The sequence below is a fragment of the Mycteria americana genome, chromosome 1 (assembly GCF_035582795.1).
Source record: "Mycteria americana isolate JAX WOST 10 ecotype Jacksonville Zoo and Gardens chromosome 1, USCA_MyAme_1.0, whole genome shotgun sequence".
Classification (NCBI taxonomy): Eukaryota; Metazoa; Chordata; class Aves; order Ciconiiformes; family Ciconiidae; genus Mycteria; species Mycteria americana.
Genome location: NC_134365.1, coordinates 119,307,857 through 119,322,500, shown reverse-complemented (window position 1 = coordinate 119,322,500; position 14,644 = coordinate 119,307,857).

Genomic DNA, 14,644 nt, shown 5'->3' with positions numbered 1-14,644 from the left:
CCACTGAAGTGGCTCTGGGTCCCCTCTCGCCACGCTGGGACCACCGCAGGGGCTGTGGCACCCGCACCTCTGTGGGTACTGCGCGCACACTCGAAATGTAATACGTAAGTTCAAGCCTTTCTTTTATGCTATATGGAGGAAGAGATGGGAATTCAGCACATCGCCAGGACAGGCGTGTACCTGAGCTAACACACCCTGTGGGGTTAGTGAAGAGGGTGATGTATGTGGTAGCTGTGGCAAATTCTTGGTTTTTCTCTTGTTTTCATATTAATAATCCATTTTCAAAATGCAGGGAGTTGAGCACAGTAACTGTGCAAAGGTTGGATTGAAAGTAATTTCTAATTCACAGTCACTCTGTTAAAATGCGGCCACTCGAAAAGCAAACTCAAATCTCGGTTGCAAATAATTCTGTTGAGTGAATATTTATATTTTGCTGCAGACATCAGTAGCTTCTTGGGATGTTTTAGTAAAAAATACACAAGAATAAGAGAAGTACAAATATATCACCTTGTAACAGTTGGCTATACTCTGTTAGCACAGAGCACCTTAATGCTAAATGTATAGTGACCCGCAGTTTTAACTCACTGAAAATAAATGAGAAAAAAAAGTTAGAAGGTTTTTTTTCTTTGTCAAACAGCTTGAAATAAGCAATCAAATGGTCACTTTAACAACGTTACATGACAGAAGATGTGTGCAAAATAATATCTAGTCTTTCACAAAATAAAGCCACGCCAGCGAGCTGTGAAATCACACACGCTAGTGTATAAAATCCATTTCAAAGCCTTGGCTTTCCTCACGAGAGCAAGAGATATTCTTGGAGGCTTTCTGGAGTCAGCAGCCGAAGCCAAATGCTATAGAGGGCTTACACCGATACAATCCAAAAGGACAATTTGCTTGGAAGCCTGTGGCTAATTTCGAACACAATGCCCGATGTCATGGTCAGTTGTGCTGCAGAAAGTTGGCAGCTTGGCTCAGCCTCTCCCTCGGCCCGAAAAGATGCGAGCGTTTCTGGCCGAAGCCGCGCCGCTTATTGGATGTCCCAGACGGCTTCAAACGAGCCCTTTCATAGCGACACACGGCCAAGTGCGGGCAAAGAAACGAGGGGAGAAACAAAGGTGGCTCTGAAGTCATTTCCCCGCGCTGAAGCCAGCCATCCGGTTTCGCTCCTTCCCCATTGAGGGGGCAGAAAGCGGCAGGAAGAGCGGGGCTGAAAGGGAACAAACCGGCCGAATGGGCTGGCGGGGAGGCAGCCAGGGCCAGGGCCGCGCCGGGCGAAACTCCCATTCTCCCTGCCCAGAAAGGGATGAATGATTAATTATAGGCATCCAAAAGGTAATAGATGTGGCGGGCCGGCGTCCTGCAGCCAAGTTCCTAGAGCACCTGCAAAAACAGGAGGCACCGGCAGACAAAGCCGCTCTCCCCCTTTATGGCGAGCACAGAGGGGTACTGTTCCCCCCTTCACCTGGTCTGCTTTGTGCTGGCACGACCTCCTTGCAGCGTGGGCGGTTTCCCTGTCCGCTTGCTGTATGTAGGAAGCAAACCCCCCCTGTCCGCAGAGAAAGCAAACGGGGCGATCCCAGATGCCAGAAGGGAATGGGGGGGTCTGGGATCCGTTCCTGAGTCCAGAGGATGCAAATCTAAGATGCCGACTCTTTTCATCTTTGTGTAGCCTGACAGCCGTGCGCAAGGCCACTGCACGCATAGGTGCTAGGTATGGGATTTTCAGAGTAACCTGAAGAGAATTAGACACTCAGATCCCACTGCAATTAAACGGAGACTGGCTGTTTGGCTCCCTTAGGCACGTTTGAAAATCCCAGCCTGCCCTATGGATTCAGCAAAGCACAGAAGAACCTGCTAAACTGAAACACAAGTTGCGTGTGGTAAGGAGTAAGTGCCTGGCTACTCCTAAATTAGGATAAAACCATCTTCTTTGTTTGGTTGGTTTTGGCAGCAAGCTAGTAAGTTTGAAAAAATACGACGTAACCACCCTCTGGCTCTGTGGGACGATGCTGTGAGTCCTCTCGCTGCATCCCGTCTTCCCACTGCTGCTCCAGCTCCCAGCCCCACTCCCTGCTCCCGCCCTCCTCCTGGGACAGAGCTGCGCCTTTTTCTTGCCTCAGCAAAGTTCGGTTCGGCTTAAACTTGGGAGAAGCCATGAGCCGGACCTTCATCGCCAGTGAGCACAAGGACTGCCCACCACCACCCCAGCTCCAGCCCGGTGTGGACTGAATGCCTGGGAAGGGGGGAGCTGAAACCCCACTTTCCATGCTGCACGGCTTGTGGTCCTAACCTGTCCTGCACTGCTGGCCGTGCTGGGATTCCTGTTACTGCAGGCAAAACCATTTTTTCAGCGGTAGGTCTTGGCTGTGTTTTTTCTTTCAGGATTCGCAGAGGGCAACACGTGCCGGAGGGGGATGCTTGAGCAGGCGGCTTTGGGCCCGGATCTGCGGTGCTGCACAGGCATCGCTTCACCGGGGAACGGAGGTGTAAGTGGCTTAGGCGGCCACAGTGGAGAGCAAGACAGGCGTGTGGGACCTAAAGGCTCGTCTACAATGGGAAGCCAGTGCGGTGTAAGGAATTCACATGGCAGATTGGTATGTGAAAACTAGGGTGCTGCACGTTGCAGCTCTGACTGATTTCGTGTGAGCTTCCCGGTAGAGACAGTGCCTGCAAGTCAGCATAATGAAGAACCTTAGGTCCTCGAGGCACTTTGTTACATGGGATTTAGCTATCTAAGTTGCTTAGATTTTACATGCTGAGTGGAATGATGCCCAAATTCCCCTATACATCTATCCCATACATGGTCTTCTGGTGGTGTGGGGAAGTGAAGCCACTTTGAGAATCCCACTGGAGGAATAACGTGGAGAAGCAAGGCAGGCACCACAGCCTTTGCCTCGGAAAACAGTCAATGAAATGATTCCTCTGCCTGTTCGGCGAGGAAGATTTGGCAGAACAGGAAAAGTAAACACACCAAATAGCTGGAACGACCAGCCTCCTGTTGCTGCAAATATTACTATAGTAGTTTCCTTTTTATAATTTCCCTCCCTCTCTTTCCATTAGCCAACCTGTTAATGCTTGCAGAGATGCAGTGTCCTCACAGCAAGGCCGGGGTATGTTTGGATACAAGAGATGCTGGTGTGATGGAAAAGTTTCTTGTTTGTCCTGGCCTGGACAAACCTGCCTTCACCAAACGCATACTGCCAAAAAAGGCTTTGAAGAAAGCAAGCGGAGGCATCAGTACAACCAGCAAGCCTGACTTATTTCTTTGCAAGCAAAGCTAGGCAAAACAGATCTCACTCACAAATATCTTCAAATAATTGTCTCAAAAATGAGATAAAAATTACTCTGAATTTTTAAAATCATTTTATGCCTCTGGTGGGGTGCATAGCAAGCGTGTATAGGTGCAGGTGCACAGACCGTGCGGTGGCATCGGCGGGAAGCGCAGTGCCCGCTTCGGGCTCTCCCTGTGCACGGGCCGTGCCTGCGTAGTGGCACGAGAGCTGCGGAGAGCCACAGCCACACGTGTGTGCCGACGGCATCGCGGGACGGTGCTGAGCCCTCCACCGTACAGCGCCGGGGCTCAGCCGTGACAGATGTTGTATGCTAATGCTGGGGCGAGAGTCGCCCGGGGCAGACACGGCTGCAGGAGAGGCTCCTTGGTGGCACGGTGTGAAACAGCCGTCCTCGTCCTCGCGTGCGGGAGCGGCAGCGCGGCCGCAGCCTTCTCCTTGGCCACGGGTGGATCCCCTCTTGCAGGAAGCGCGCGGGAGCTTGCTGAAGCGAGCGGGGTGCTCTCGCAGCTCGCTTTTTCCAGATGGTTGACGTGCACGGCGAACAATAGCTGGGACAGCATGGCAGGGCGCACCGCCGAAACCTCCCCCTGCATACAGAGCAGTGCGGGGCCCGTAATTAGTGGCCCTGCTCATGTCAGGCTGAGACCGTTCCCATAAAGATGAATTCCCTCCCTGTTGCTCTGGGGGAGATGTTCAGCCAAGGGCGGGCCGGACGGTCCCAGGACGGGAGGCGGCGGGGATTAGCTCGCAGTCTGGCCCGCCTTGCACGAGCCTTTGTGAGGATAAACAGAACAGTTTTGTTTCCTTAAAGAGCAAACCTGGAAGAAGCATGTTTTGGCCTCTCGATAGAGGTGCCTGGAGTATTAGGCATTCTGGATGCGCGTGTGTGCGCATGTGAGCAGGGAACAAAAAATACAAATAAAAAGCCTCTAACTTTTCCCCCGCTGCCTGTGCACGCTGACACACGCGGCACCCAGGAGCAGCTATTTGCTTGCGCTGTTTCTAATCTAGTCTTTTCAGCTACTCCTAATTTAAAAGTACTAAAATGGCATTGAAATGATCAGCGTCAAAACCTTCACTTGGCTCCTTGCGTGCTCAGCTTCTTGGAGCTACCTGATCCACAGCATCTTCTTCACCTCACGTGGCCCATGACCGTGCCCAGAGAGCAGCGGCAGGCGAGAAGAGTAAGGGCTAATTTTCACCAGTAACCTGGAAGCTGAGACGTTGGCTGGACCCTGCCTTTGCCACGGCCTCGAGCAGCAGCCCAGCTTCGAGGTCACTGCTGAAAATTTGTGCTGGAGGCAGATGAGAAAAGCTTTTGGCTGGGCTGAGGACACCAGGTAATTCCTTGCCCTTGTCCTTCTGGCCACCCCACTGACTAGAGGCAAAAAGGGGGATGCTAGAAGTGAAGTCTCGGTGACAAAACCCACCCTCCCTCCAGGTGCCGGAGCGGTGCTCATCCCAGTGCAGAACTGTCTGTGGTTTCTGTGAAACATGGGTCCACACGTGGGGCCTTACAGAGCTCCTCTGGACTTTGGGGTTGCTGCACCCCCTGCTTTGGAAAGATCATGTATGTGTGTAGATCTATGCTTCACAAAAGACATTCAAAGCGCTGTGGCTTTTCTCCTCTTTAAAATAATACAGAAGTATTATTTTCATAATAAAACTAAAAGTCCTGACATGAAGTGGATGTTCACCTTGGAAAGCGTTTGTCAAACATGGTATTTCCAGGACAGTCACTGCTAGCAGGGTTTTCTCCCTCTTTCATTGCCCAGCACTGCTGGGATGACAAAAATGCAAGCTGCTGCCAGCAGCCAGGCTGGAAACTCTCCCTTAGCCGGCCCGCGGCAGCTCTCGCGTGGCTCGGCTGTGACGGTGGGGTGGGCAGAGATGCCCGGCTGCCATGGGGGACCCGCTCCCTCCGTGCAAGCAAAGGGCAGCCAGATGCTGGGCTAATAGGGTGCACTGCAACAGCACTGAGAAATTGCTGAGAAAAATGCACACCTCGGGTTTGTTTCTGCCCGCTCTAAGCTGCCGTATCTGGACTATGAGTCTCTGCTGCAGGCAAGCAGGTCATTAATTCCCACCAGTTATCCCACCCAATTTCCGCAGCCAGGTGCCCATGCTCGATTACCTGGTGCGGTGGGGGGGCTGATATCCCTCCCACCCACCTCCCAGTTGGTAACTCTCGTTCTGGCCTGATGTGAAGGCATGGTCGGAAAGGCTTGGCATGATCTGCTTTCAGATGAAGCACGCAACATACGGTGCCGCAGAAAATGAAGCTGCTGAGGTGCTTGGAGGGGAATGTAGGGCTGGATTTTTGCAGGCTTGTAGCCAAATTGGATGTGCCGCCTGGGTGTTTTGGGGTGGCTGTGCTGTCTATGTGGACTACACGGTGAAGGCAAAGACTATTTTTCCCGAAGTATTTAATGATATCTGCAGATGTCCAGGTGCTCGGACAGTATATGGGGAAATACCATTCTGTCCATGCTCTGTCCTCATACCTTGTCTCTAAACCTCCATCGCTGCCTCCGGTCAGAGATCCTGGACTAACTGATCTGACTCACTATCAGACACTCTCATCTTAAATCCCTTAATTTTGCCAAAATTGTGCTTTGGCTTTTCTGATGAGGGAAAATGTAGGCAAGAGGTGGGGGCCGAGCACATGTAACGGGCGATGCCAGCTCGCCGGCCGTCCTCAGGCTGGGATTTGGAAGCCGGAGCACATCGGTGTCTCACTGCGGGTTCATGAGTGGAAAGGACGAGGCAGCGCAGTAGGAAAAAACCCTGTGCTGCAGCTACTGCTCGCCCGAGCTTCCACCAGCGGGCTTTTTCTTTTTAATTTTGGGTCGCCTTCAACCAACCTCACGCCTCACGTAAAGCAAGCGCGCGCCGCTGGAGCCGGGAAGGAGAAAGCGAGCGAAGGCGGCGTCCGAGAAACCCCGATTCGCGTCTGCAAAGCGATGGTGCTGCTCTTGGCAGTTGCAGGTGACAACCCTAACGAGTGCCCGGGAGCAGATGAGAAGTTTATGGGCTGTTAATAAACTGTAACCAATCGGTGAATGCCGGCGGGTTGCGATCAAGCTGTTTGGGGCCACAGGTCCTTGGGAGAGCTTGCACTTGCTCTGCCTTTATTTCAACGTAGCAGAAACATGAAAGCATGTGGCAGACTCTTGATGTTTGTTACAGTGAATAGACATATGTCCCTCACACTAGCATGTAGAATATCTAATTAAGTTACACAATGATAGCTTATACCCAGGGGCAGTCACAAACAAGACGCTGTCACACTCTTAAGAACACAAACAAAATGAAAATTGCCTCTTTATACATTATAATGAATATGTTTTCAATACATTAAAAGTTCATTTACTAACAGACTCTGTAAGACCGGGTGGATTTCTGCTAATATCATTTCAGTTTTTTTAGAAGGATGGGTTTGTATGGTTAGGATTACGGACAGGTTTGTTAATGAAGCTACCAAGCGTTTTTCCCCAATAGACCTGAGGAAGAAATGAAATCTTAATCGTGTGTTTATTGTGTTATCTCAAGCAAATCCTGCTCTTCAGAGCCCACCTCAGGAGGGGCTTCTCCCTTCTGCAGGACACGAATGCCGTGGATTTGTGTCTCCCTTTCTACCATCTCCGCTCTTCTTCACTAGCTTTTTGCATGTTTGCAGGCAAGAGACAGTCACCCTGAAGCTGGATGGCTGCAGGGGTGATCTCCCACTTCTGGGTGGGGGATGCCGGATGCCAAGGTCTGTATGACAGGATGGTGCTCGAGTCGCACCCAGGGCTGAGTCCTGATCTGGGTACAGCTTTTCCCGTGAGCATCCCAGATGGGTGATGCTTCCTTCCTTCCTTCCCCCCCTATTGCTATAAACCACTTCAAGCAGTGTGAAAGCTGCCTGGGGCCTCGCAGCCCGTTCCTCTTCCCACCAGAGAGCTCCACTCTCATTAAGGCATTTTGGCATTTTTTCTATGTGGGAATAATTAAATTGCGCAACACTTGCGTGGGCAAAGTCTGCAGGTGGGGAGGGCTGTGTGATTTCGGGTGATTCCCACAGACCTCCCCCAGGCCTTGGTTAGGCGGCACTAAGCTGTTCCTGGCACGCCGGTGATGTGTGACAGACATGCTTGGGGAAAGCCCATCGCTTCCATCTCTACCTTCAGCATAACCAAGAGCCAGGAAAAAAAAAGTCAGTCCTTGGGAGGCTTCTTCCCTTCTTTAACCCAACTCTGGTTAAACGCTCTCTGAAAAAGGTGAGCAAGCCGGGGGGCTGCCTGGGTCTGCTGGCGAGCCGTGGGTTGGAGCTGCCACTGTATGGTCCCCAGGTCACACCGGGATGTCTCTCCAGCGCACGGACCTGCTCAACACGGAGCACGTTGCCCTGTAGTATACCCAGGATATTTTATAGGAGACAGGTGATTTCCCGAGCCATCTTCAGGCACTTAAACAGGGGCTGGCTTTCAGAGGACGCCTGCTTAAGGCTCACGCAAGCTCGACTTCAGGTGGCTTGAACTGGCCATCCTGGAAAGTGAGGAGCAAACAGGGAAGGTCCTGAGAGGTTAAATCTCTCCTCACAGCACCTCTGCCCCGTGCCTGGCAGAGACATAGCCCCCATGGGAAAACCAGTCCCAAAAACAAATCCCGGTGAGCACAGGGGAAGGGGCCGCAGTTACGCAGCCTCCCCTCTGACATCTCATATCTCAAAAGCCCTTCAATCTTTTTTTTCCCTCAATGCAGCTCATTCCCCCCTTCCCCTCCCCGCCCCCCCTTTTTTTGCCCACCGTGGCTGGCGTTCTGACTAGGAAAAAGATTTTCCCGTCCCTTCTGGGATGCTACTCCCGGGCAAGGCTCCCTCAGCCCCCTCTTTGTGTGCCTTTTGTGCTGGGTGCACCCTGCCGCTCGCAGCGCTGCAGAGAGCCGGGAACTCGCCCGCTTTTCACTGTCGCTGAGAAGCTGGGGCTGGTGAGGGAAAACGCTGGCTTCTGCCTGGCTCTTGGATTGCCGGGCTTTCCTGGGTTTGGGTGGGGAACAGCTTTGGGATGGGGAAGGGGTTCCTGCAGTCCCGGTGCGCTCAGCTCCCTGCGCTGCCCGTCGCAGAGGAAATTTCCTTTCTGTGTCGCTCGAGCAGCATAAAAGAGTCGACTTATTTCTGCCGGGGGAAAGGAGTGGAGGGTGCGGAGAGAGAAACTTGGTGGGCTCTTCAGCACAGCCCCAAAAGAAGTCTGAGCACTGGAGGGGGATGGCTGTGTTTGCACCGAGGTGGGTTATCTCTCCCGCAGCGCACGCTGATGGCTTTTGCTGCCTCAGCTCCGGTCTTTGGAAAGGGTCTGTAGCCTTCCTACCCCTATGGTACATGCGTCTCCGGACTCCGTTCCCTTAGGGACAGCAAGCCAAATCCTGCTTGACTCCCTCAGGAGGAACAAAACAGGCTTCCCCCTCCCGAAACTCTGCTAATTTCCTACTCAAAAGGATTTTTCTTATAAAAGTGACTAGCACTGTGACTGCTTTTGTGGAAAAAAAAAAAAAAAAAGAAAACCACACAAAAAAAGGAACTGCATGTTTTTTTCTTTTTTTTAAGCAGACAAAGAGGTGTATAAATGTGCGTCTTATACATATATGTATATGTCTTTCTGAAAATAGCATTTACAAATGCCTTCTGCATCTGCAGAATCCTCCAACAATCCTGACACTGTGATCAATCTGTAGGCTGGTGATGTTTGCTGACAGTGATTGATTGATTTTTCCTGCTAATAGGATCAACATTGGGAATATATTAAACTAAAAGGCACACTTCTGACTCGCAGGAAACACCCCGTGTATTGGGCCTGATCCAATTGTATTGGTTTTGGCAGCGGGATGCAATGATTGATGACAGGCAGGGAGTGGAGGGCTGCTCGAAAGAGGAGTCTGATTCCCTCAGCGCGCTCTCCATGTGCATGACACTGGTTTCCTGCTGGGACAGGGACAGGCATAAGAAGGGACAATGGAGCAGGGTGGCCCATCCAGATAACCTCTTCTAATGCATATGGTGAGATCTGACCTGCCAGTTCAAGAAGAGGAGGCAAAAAGCTGATGGGAAATTAATTCTCAGGAGTTTGTCAAGACATCTCCAACAAGTGAAGATAAATGGCAGAACAAAACTTCTAAAGCTAATCCCAAGAATGGGGATGAATGAAAAAGGGAAACACTCTTTTGCATTTACATCCATCTTTTACGGTAAAAGGCTTGGGGTAAGAGCTGCGCTTTTGGAGGATCTCGACCCTGGGCCGTTTGTAACTCCTGAGAGGTTTGAGCACCCCCGGGGCTATTCAGGCCGCGTGTGTGGTGAACAGGCTGAGCATTCACCTCTTGCTTTCTTGCTCTCAAGCGGATGCACCAGGAGCTGGCAAAAAACTTTCAGGTCTGGCCGTGTTGCCACTGAAAGCAATACGAAATCTCTCTCGCCTTCAGAAGCACCATCCAAGGAGTAAGGGCGGTGAGATGGGAGCGTGTTTGGACTTTCAAAGGCTGAACCAGTGAGTGCTTCATGCCCTTTTGCAGAGGTGGAGCTGGTACAGTCTCATGGCCCGCTGCTCTCGTTATAATTACTGCCTCCCCTTAACAATTTTTAGTAGAAATATTTAAATATTATTGAATGCCTGTAGTGGAAAATTCAGTTTCACTGACCCTGTGATCCCCAGAGGGTTGGAAGACTGCAGTGTGCCCAAGGCTTATTTTTAACCCGCACCCGCTGGGGCTGGAAGTTTGGAAAGGGCCAGCTCTCGCAGCTGGAGGCAGGCTTTTGGCAAACCTCCCTTCCCATCTCAACCCCTACGTGGACAACCAGGTTTTCAGAAGCACAGGGAGCTTTGCTGCTGAGCATTTGCAGAGATACTGGTAAATCTTCTGAACATCTGGCCCTCAGCTACACATTCAAAAATGCCTGAGCATTCAGAAATAGTCCGGGTAACATTGAGTCGTGGGCCCAGAGGTCCCCATCCCATGCAGAGGTGGAGACACCACTCTGACACAGGGAAATCGGAGCTATGCTGCAAGTACCGTCTTGCAACACCAAGCGAGAGCTGCTGGCCTGATGGCATCGTCAGAGGCTGTTTGGCTTCTGTCACACTGGTGTCCTGTGGGCCATCCTCTGGGGCATGGCTGACAGTCTGCAGGCTGTCAGGGTACGTGGGACATCAGTCTTTCACCTATGGAAGTGTAAAAACAAGCCGTTTTCCAACAAGGGAAACAGCATCCCAGGGCTGTGCCACAGCCCTAGCTCTTGTCTCTGGAACAATACCCCAGTTATCACGCGTCACGTCCAGCACCCTGACTCTGGCGTGGGGAGATTGCAGTGATGCCCAGCGGAAGTTTGGGCCCAGAATATCAGTATGATGAGGCTTTCAAGGGGGAAAAAATAGGATTTTTCTGTCTCCAACTTACACATATAACTAGATGCGTGTAACCTGTGCTTGCGTACCTCACCCTGCCGGCGGCTCCTGCTCCGAGGCGGCCCTGCTTTGTATTACTGGGGAGAGGTTTGTAGATAAGAAAGAACCACATCTTTCTGTGAAAGACTGATATTTGGAAAACTGTTGAGGGGGATTTGGATACTCACTCCAAACATTGATTCAAATGAAAAGGAAGGAAGCCTGCAGCCCCACTCAGGGGGCTCTCACAAATCCCATCCCACAGGACTAAATCGGTAGTGAGCAGAGCTGGTGCCCTGGTACCTCCCTGCGGAAGAGGCACACATACCTCGCAGAAGCCGTGGGCCTGGAGGGAGCAGCATGCCTCGGTCAGGGTTTCGCAGCAGATTTTGAGCTACTTGGCTCAAAATTTCCCAGGCAGAGGCTGAAAAAATCGCCTGTTGAAATGAGACAAGGACATCGGGGGGTAAATGTGGAGGAACCGCCTGGGTGCCCTGACATGGCCAACCTTTCCCTTCCCCTGGGCTTCCCTGAAGCACTGCGGTTTCTGCCTAAAATGCGCTGCCGACCTCTGGCTGCCCCTCTCTCCGCTTTCTGTGCTGTGCCTGGGAGGGTCGGTGAGGATGGGAAGGGGAAGGGGGGAAAGAGAAGGGGGAAAAGGGAAGTGGGGAAGGAGGGAAAGAGAAGGGGAAAGTGGGGAGGAGGTTGGGGAAGGGGAAAGGGAAGGGGTGAGGGTGTGGGGGGCCATCGGAGGGAGCCGTCTGGGCCGGGCTGTGTGGGCGGGGACTCCCTCCTCCTGTCGGGACAAGTCGCGATAGACAGCCTAAAACAGCAGGAGGGGCTTGAAGGGAGGGGTCTGCCCGGCTTGCATGGAAAAGAAGGTTAAATTCGGAGGACCGGGGATCAGCGGGGCGGGGAGCTGCCAATTATGTCGGCCACTCCAGCTCGGGGGGGGCCGCAGGAGGGGCTGGGGGCTGCCTGCGGGAGCAATGCGGGCGCCCGGCTCTCCGGGCCCGGCTGGAGGCGGCGGTGACCCCCGGCAGCCCCGCCGGTGTGCGCTGAGCATATGGGCTTACCCCCCCGCCCCGTAACCCTATCTGGTCGGAGCGGCGGCTTCGGCTGCGGGCAATGCAATCAGGGGAGCCCTGCGGGGCACTCGTTCGTGCAGGGGAGCATATGGGGAACAAGGCAGGCGGGAGCGCGCCGGGGGCCCGGCAGGGCGGCTAATTTCATTTGCAGGTAGCCCAGGAGGAGGGGGGCCGGGGGAGCACAGCTGGCGACCCGGCCCGGCTCGGCATGGCCCGGCCGAGGGGCTGCCAGCAGCCCCGGGGCTCCCTCCGCCGCCGGGGCGGATGAGCAGCCCCAACCCGACTGGCAGCGGGCGGGCAGGGGGCTCCGGAGGGGGCCGGGCTACCCTCGCTGCTTTGCCACCGGCGGGGCCCGGTGGGGCCGAAATGCCCCCGCAGAAGAGCCGGATCCCCCCGACCCCCCCCCCCCCCCCCGGGGCGGTGCTGCCCGTCGGGGCTCCCCGGGGCCACCTGTTAGCGACGGGGAAAGGCCCTCTGGGTGGGCGAGCGCGGTCGGAGAGGCAGACGAGCAGGATTTACCAGCTTCTGGCCACTGCCGACTTTTGCATCTGTCAGGGTGCTAATTATTGCCTTTAATAGAGACAAAGAACAGCTCCTAATGATGCTCCCTCTAATTCTCACCTGCTCCTGCCCTTCTTCCGCAGCAGCACTCCCTCGCCGGAGCCCTGCTAATTGGGAAAGCTGCTCTGCTCATTGCGGTCTCCCTACAGATGGGGGGGGGGGGAACACGGACGACGGCAGGGCTGGGGCGGGGGGTGCAGGGCACCGGTAGCGGGCCTCCGGGAGCAAAGCCGGGGGAGGGGGGCTACATCCTAAGCGGGGCTGGCCTGACGGGAGCTTCCCCATCCTCGCCCCGGCGCGGCGGGGGTCGGCATCCCCGGGCCGCCGCGGGCTCGGCAGAGGAGCGGCCTTTGCTCCGGCGGGGACCGGGGTGATCTCTGCGCCTTCTCCGGCCCAGCCCGGCCTTGGGCTTGCAACGGAGCCTGGCAGAAGGGCGGCCGTCGGGGGGCCCGTCCCAAGCCGCTGGCAGGCACCTGGCTGTCAGCCCCTTATTTTGCACGACTTTCTCCCCCACCCCTCCCCACCCCCCGCCCCGCCGGAGAAGGCAGAAGCGGAGGGTCTGGTGCTGCAAGGGTCGCCTTCAAAGCCGCAGACCGACACAGAGGTAGCACCCTAAGGCGGCCTTAAAGCGAGGGGCAGGGCCAGCGCCCTCCTGGCCACCGGCGTCAGGGCCAGCTCGCCTGTTGGAGAGGGCACCGCGGCAATGGGCGGGATGCCCGCCCCGCCTGTGGCCTGTCCCCCTCCTCGGCGTTGGTCCCCGGGGCTTCATCCCTCCTGGCGTTAAATGGGGTTTGTTTGCCAAAATCGGTACTGAGGATGCTGGGAAGGGGAGCTTCTCTCCGGGGGCTGGGGAGCGTCTCTGGAGAAGGGGGGGGTATTTCTCATCATCGCTGGGGGGGATGCTGGGGTGAAGGGCACTCCTTTCCGACCCCCGTTTCCTGAAGGGGTTGGCATGGGGCGAGCCGCAGAAGGAAGGAGCAAACCCCACAAGGCAGGAGCCCGGAGGGGCTGTCGGGCCGGGACCGGCTCACACCCCGCGGGGACCCCAGCCCGCCCCGGCCGCCGGGAACCGCTTGGCTTTACACAGTAAAAAAAAAAAGTCCCCCGGGTCCGAACTCGCTCTCATTCCCCCGCGGGTGTCTGTGCGCCCCAAACTCCTCGACGGTCTGTTATTATATATATATATATATATAATATATATTACATATATATATATAAAATATATAATACATATATATATATATGTGCTATTTTGTATTTATGCGTGTGTAGCCAGCTGGTTATTTTACATAGCTGTCTAGCCCCTTCATCGGTCTAGAGAGAGAGGGGTGTAAGGATCTGCGTGGGCAAGGACGGGGCTTTTGCGGTCTCCCTGCCCACCCGCAGTCCGGAGCGCGGTGCCGGGCGGCGGCGGGACCGAGGGAAGCGCGCCCGGGGAGCCCCGCTGCCTGTCCCGGCTGCCCCCGGGGGGCAGCCGCCGCCGGGACCGCCGACCGCCTTTTCCTCAAAAACCGGGATTCGCTCGGGTCGTTCCCCTTCTCCTCACACGGAAAGGGGAAGCCACAGGCCGCTCCACGCCCGCACCCTGCGCGGGTGAAGACGGCCCTTGCCTTGGGGGCTGCGAGAGGGCGAAATATTTCCCGCCCAAATACCTGAGTACCGAGCTGCTGAAATACACACGGGCAAGAGATACTATCATCTTCGGGAGAAAAAAAAAAAAGGAAAAAAAAAAAAAAAAGGCTGTCCCCAAATAATTTTCCTTTCCGTGGATTTTCGTTTGGTTGGTTTTTGGTTGAAGGTCAAGTGCGCAGAAGCGATTACAGCGAGCAAACACCACACCGCCAAGTTTAATGCTTCCTTTCCCCGAATTAATATTATTAAGCTCTTGCCAAGCGCTGGATTCGGTAGACAAAAATTTTCGCATCAGGAGCCCAGTAACAGTCGTTTCTTTCCTTGCCGCCCTTACTCTGCGAGGGCCAAATGAGGGGGAAATAAAAAACCCAACCCAACCCAAACGGTTTCGATTAGCCGGCGAAGCAAACTAAGAAAAAACTTCGGGAAAAGGCAAGGATGCGCCTCAAGTGTTCCCCTCCCTTCCCCGCTCTGCGGCCGGTAGCCCGCGGCCGTCCCGCCGCGGCCCCGCACCGGCGCCGGTCCCAGCACCTGCCCCCGCCTCCCCGCTCGCCTCGGAAGAGCAAGGAAGAGGAAAAGGCCATTTATTTAAAACGCTTTTTTTTTTTTTATTTAAAATCTCAACAGTGGATCACTTTTTTTTTTTTTTTGC